This window comes from Brachyhypopomus gauderio, chromosome 3, assembly GCF_052324685.1.
Source record: "Brachyhypopomus gauderio isolate BG-103 chromosome 3, BGAUD_0.2, whole genome shotgun sequence".
Taxonomy (NCBI): domain Eukaryota; kingdom Metazoa; phylum Chordata; class Actinopteri; order Gymnotiformes; family Hypopomidae; genus Brachyhypopomus; species Brachyhypopomus gauderio.
Genome location: NC_135213.1, coordinates 13944921 through 13950541, shown reverse-complemented (window position 1 = coordinate 13950541; position 5621 = coordinate 13944921). Strand labels below are relative to the sequence as shown.

At 52.9% G+C, this 5621-nt stretch overlaps 1 long non-coding RNA gene across 1 annotated transcript; it reads left to right on the top strand.

Moving 5' to 3' along the window:
* The first annotated feature begins 2782 nt into the window (after positions 1-2782).
* LOC143509734 (uncharacterized) lies at positions 2783-3711 on the top strand. Its single transcript, XR_013129755.1, has 3 exons — positions 2783-3275; positions 3343-3466; positions 3580-3711. It is a non-coding gene; the product is annotated as an uncharacterized LOC143509734 (long non-coding RNA).
* Positions 3712-5621: the final 1910 nt, after the last annotated feature.

The window sequence follows — 5621 nt, the reverse complement described above, 5'->3', positions numbered from 1 at the left end:
GGAGGAGAGCAGAGGTCGGTACACGGGAGAGCAGTAACACTGAGAAAACGCTTGGTATGTGGCATGGCAACAATACTTCGCAACCCGGAAGAGAGAGGAGGAAGCTTAAATAGTAGCAAAGGGGAGGGGCGATGAGCGACAGGTGAACCGCATCACACGGGTATCATGTGCTGTTCCTGACAGTACCCCCCCTCTGACGAGCGGCTCCAGCCGCAACAGATCGGTTAGACGGGGGCCGGCCACGACGCCTGGGAGCAGGGAAGTTAGGATGAGCAGCGTGGAATTCAGCGATGAGAGGAGGGTCTAACACATCCCGCGCGGGGACCCACGCCCGCTCCTCAGGACCATAGCCCTCCCACTCAATGAGATACTGAAGCCCACCCCGACGTCGACGGGACTCCAGGATGTCCTGAATGAGGTAGGCAGGACGACCGTCGAGCTCCAGCGGCTCTGGTGGCTTGGCGAGCGGCGTGGCAGCAGACATGGGGCTGTAAAACACAGGCTTAAGCAGTGAAACATGAAAGACAGGATGTATGCGATACTGAGGAGGGAGCTGCAATTTATAGGACACTGCATTGACTCGACTCAGGACCTTGAAGGGCCCGATGTACTTCGAGCTGAGCTTCTTACAATTCTGTCGCAGGTTCAGGTTACGAGTGGACAACCACACTCTCTGACCTGGGTGGTAGACCAGAGTGGGCAGGCGGCGACGGTCAGCATGGAGCCTCCGAGTATGCAAGGCACGGCGTAGGTGTACGTGGGCCCGCTCCCATGTTCGCGCGCTGTTCTTGAACCAGTCGTCCAACGCCGGGACGTCTGATGGCGTATTGTCCCACGGAAAGAAAGCAGGTTGATAGCCATATACACATTGGAATGGGGTCATCTTGGTGGAAGAATGCATAAGGGAATTACGGGCATATTCAGCCCAGGGTAAGTACTTGCTCCAGCTGGATTGAGAGACACAGTATCGCCTTAGGAATCCCCCTATTTCCTGATTCACTCTTTCCACTTCTCCGTTAGACTGAGGGTGATACCCGGAGGTAAGGCTCACTACGACCCCGAGTAATTTGCAGAACTGTCTCCACAACTGTGAGGTGAATTGGACTCCGCGATCTGAGACAATATCTTCTGGTAACCCGAAGACGCGGAAAACGAACGTAAAAACGGCTTGGGCTGTTTCCATGGCAGTGGGCAGCCCTGGAAAGGGAATCAAGCGACACATTTTTGAGAATCTGTCAACTACGACTAAAACGACTGTATTCCCCTCGGACTTGGGCAGGTCAGTGATAAAGTCCATCGCTATGTGTGACCAGGGACGGCGTGGAATCGAGAGCGGTAACAGTTTCCCTACAGGGAGTGTTCGAGGAGTGCGACTCTTAGCGCATACGCTACACGCCAATATATAGTCCCGCACGTCGTCTTTCAGGGACGCCCACCAATACCGCCGTGACAGGAGATGTGTAGTGCGTGTGATTCCGGGGTGACCAGTACCTGCGGTATCGTGTGCAAGCTGTAGGAAGCGCCCTCTCAGCGACACAGGAACATACTGCTTTCCTTCTGGGCAGTCGTCAGGGCTGGGATCACTGTGTAGAGCGTTTTCCAATTCGCCTTGCAGGTTCCAACGAACAGCGGCCAGGAAACAGGTGCGAGGCAGTACATACTCCGGTATTTTGTCCGTGGGATCCTTTTCATGTATACGTGACAGGGCATCTGCTTTAGTGTTCTTTGAACCAGGCCGGTAGGAAACGGAGAATCGAAACCGGGAGAAGAACAATGCCCATCTGGCTTGTCGGGGATTCAGTCGTTTGGCTTCCTTCAGGTATTCCAGGTTTTTATGGTCTGTGTAGATGACAAACGGATGTTCAGCCCCCTCTAACCAGTGTCTCCACTGCTCTAAAGCGAGTTTTATCGCTAGAAGTTCTCGGTTACCAACGTCGTAGTTTTGTTCGGCCGGTTGTAGTTTCTTGGAGTAGAAGGCACAAGGGACCAACTTAGGGGGGTTTCCTTGGCGTTGGGAGAGAATAGCTCCCACACCCACCGCCGAGGCATCGACCTCCACCACAAAAGGGACTTGGGGATCAGGGAGATGCAGAATAGGTGCCGAGGTGAACGCCCCCTTAAGCAACGAAAATGCCCGATCAGCCTCGGGTGTCCAGTCCAGCCGCAGATGCCGCCCACCCCGAAGGAGGTTGGTGAGCGGAGTGGCCAGCGAACCAAAACCCCTGATGAAGCGGCGATAGAAGTTGGCAAACCCGATGAAACGCTGTAGTTCCTTTCTCGTCCGAGGCACAGGCCATTGCGTGACAGCCGACACCTTGTCCAGGTTCATGGAGACCTGCCCAGGGGATAAAGTGCAACCGAGGAAGGTCACGGAAGTCCGATGAAACTCGCATTTCTCCGCTTTGGCGTAGAGGCGATGCTGCCGTAGACGGGCTAGCACTGCAGTGACATGTCGGACATGTTCCGCGACGGAGGTGGAATATATTAGGATGTCGTCTATGTAAACTATGACAAACTTCCCTATCAAGTCACGGAATATGTCATCCATGAAAGCCTGGAAGACAGACGGGCTATTGGCAAGCCCATACGGCATGACGAGATACTCGTAGTGGCCTCGGGCAGTCACAAATGCAGTTTTCCATTCGTCCCCCTCACGAATGCGAATCAGGTTATAGGCACTCCGCAAGTCCAACTTGGTGAACACACGCGCCTCCCTGAGGCGTTCTTGCGATGCAGAGATGAACGGAAGGGGGTACACAAACTTGGAGGTGACAGCGTTTAAGGAGCGATAGTCTATACAGGGACGCAGCCCTCCATCCTTCTTCTCTACAAAGAAGAACCCTGCAGCTACGGGTGATGTAGAGGGACGGATAAACCCCTTCTGAAGGGCCTCGTCTATATACTTTTCCATTGCCGAATCTTCAGGACGGGACAAAGCGTATGGTTTCGTTTTGCGTGGGAGCGGGGAGCCGGGCAGCAGATCAATAGCACAGTCCCCCGGTCTGTGTGGTGGCAGGTGACTGGCGCTTTCTTTACAGAAGACGTCTGCGTAACTCCGGTACTGAGCAGGAACGGCAGTTTCGAGAGGGGAATCGGGGCTTTCTATGGACGAAGACCGGAGAGGTAAGTATATGCAATGCTTGAAGCAGTGAGAACCCCATTTCGCGATTTCTCTAGTTTTCCAGGAGATATCCGGGTTATGTAGAGACAGCCAGGGAAAGCCGAGAACAACAGGATCACGGGGCGACGGCAGGAGCAGGAACTGAACAGTCTCGGTATGAAACAGACCTATCTGGAGTGTGATAGGCACCGTACACTGGGTAATCAATCCCTCACCTATAGGTTGGCCATTCAGCGCGTTAACTCGTAAGGGAGGACTGACTGACGTAGTGGGAATACGTAATCGGCGGGCCATGTCAACATCTAGGATATTACCTGCAGCCCCGGAGTCTACGAGTGCTGACAGGTGAGTGGACATGCCACCCCAGATGACTTGCACAGGCACATTCAGTTGATTGTGACGATCTAAGCAGAAAACGGGGTTGCTTATGTGTCTGCTGGTGGGGCTCTCCTCTCCAGCGCGAGCTGGGCGAACTGGGCAACGAACACGGAAGTGGCCGCTCTCACCGCAGTACAGGCAGAGGTTCTCCTGAAGACGCCGAGACCTTTCGTGCGAGGACAGCGGGGTCCTGCCTAATTGCATAGGCTCCGAACCCTCTCCTGGTGTGTTAGGCAATGGCAGGACTTGTCGATACGACGCGAAGGAGGGTGGATTCCCACAAGACGTCTGACGGTGGGCGAGTAACAGCTTGTCGACGTTCACAGCTGTTTGAATGAAGTCCGACAGCGACTGCTCTTCACTGCGACAGGCGAGCTCTACTTGCAAGTCCTGTCTTAATCCTTTACGGAACACGGTTTTGAGGGCTGGTTCGCTCCACCCGCTACCGGCAGCCAGGGTACGGAACTCTCGAGCGTAATCCGCTGCGCTACGTTGCTCTTGACGAATTTCGCACAACAGGGTGCCCACGTCTCTACCTGCTGCCGGGTGGTCGAACACCGACTTGAACAACGCAGAGAACTGCTCCTCAGAGTCGAGAGACTGGTCTTTGCTGTTCCACAGGGCGGTTCCCCAGGCACCGGCCTCTCCAGTGAGATGCGTCAATACGAAGTCTATCCTGTGCTTCTCGGTAGGGAACTGGGCAGGGTGATGCTCGAAGTACAAGGAGCATTGCATTAAAAAGTTCTGACAACGTTCCGGAGAGCCGTCATACCGCTCCGGTACTGCTACAGGAATGCAGGGAGGAAGGACGGGCGGAGCGGCGGCTACAGCAGCCTGATATCGAACTGACTGGATGGCCTGGACGTTCATAGCCACGATAAGCTGTCGAACCTCTCCTTGGAGTACGGCGATGGTATGTCCTTGCTGAGCCAGGAGTGCAGGTACGTCCGCTGGATCCGTTGTATAGGGCGAAGTATTATGTAACGTACTGATCAGGCAGACAAGGATCCAAGTGCGGATAATAGCCGCTTTTATTGAAACAGCAATTACGGAGTGATCAAACAGGCGAGTAACTCTGTTCAGGGGGTGTAGTGCAGGAGTGATGTGATCGTAGTCAGGACAGTCCAGGGTCACGCCGATGAGACAGAAGCCAGGAGGTACAAAGGGACTAGGCAGGGGACGAGGTCTAGGAGGAGAGCAGAGGTCGGTACACGGGAGAGCAGTAACACTGAGAAAACGCTTGGTATGTGGCATGGCAACAATACTTCGCAACCCGGAAGAGAGAGGAGGAAGCTTAAATAGTAGCAAAGGGGAGGGGCGATGAGCGGCAGGTGAACCGCATCACACGGGTATCATGTGCTGTTCCTGACAGTCTGGTATTTTCTCTGTTTAACTTTTGGATGTTTCTCTGTTCTGTGTTGCCCTGCCTTGGTTCGTGTACTCTCTGTTCGTAATGCCCCTGTACCTGTCTAACCTTGATGGCTCTCCCGTTGCGACCCCTGCCTGTTACTACGACGACGATTATGGTATGTCCTTTAATAAATCTTGCTCTTCTCAGCACTTGTGTCTGTCCTCTCGCTTCGCAGCGCGAGCTGCGTTACATATACATGCACATATATTCAGGGCCGGTATGGGACACTTTTTCAGTCCGGGAGTTTCATGCCCAAATCCGGCCCAAAATTATTTTTCCCTCCCAATCGGCCCAAACTAGAGACTGACATGAGCCGGCCCATCGGGAATCCTCCCGAATCTCCCGATTAGCCACTCCGGCTCTGCATATATTATAATATGTATATATATGAGAGATAGATTTATACATTGGTTACATTGGGGAGAACATTCGTTTGGGGTGCAAGAAGTGTAATAAAATAATGAATATATTCCACGACAAGACCGACTGTTACCATGGAACATGGTTTGAATTCAACTTACCTTCAACCATAAAGTTTTCAGATACACGACGAATTTCACATCGCATATTTTTATCATAAGTTGATCTGAATAAACCGTGGGAGATATACTACTTTAACTCGCCATAAAATCTGAAATCCTTCATTTTTTATTACAACGCTTCTCGTACGATCACACACTCCGTTCACTACTTCGCATCTAGTAGTGTCGT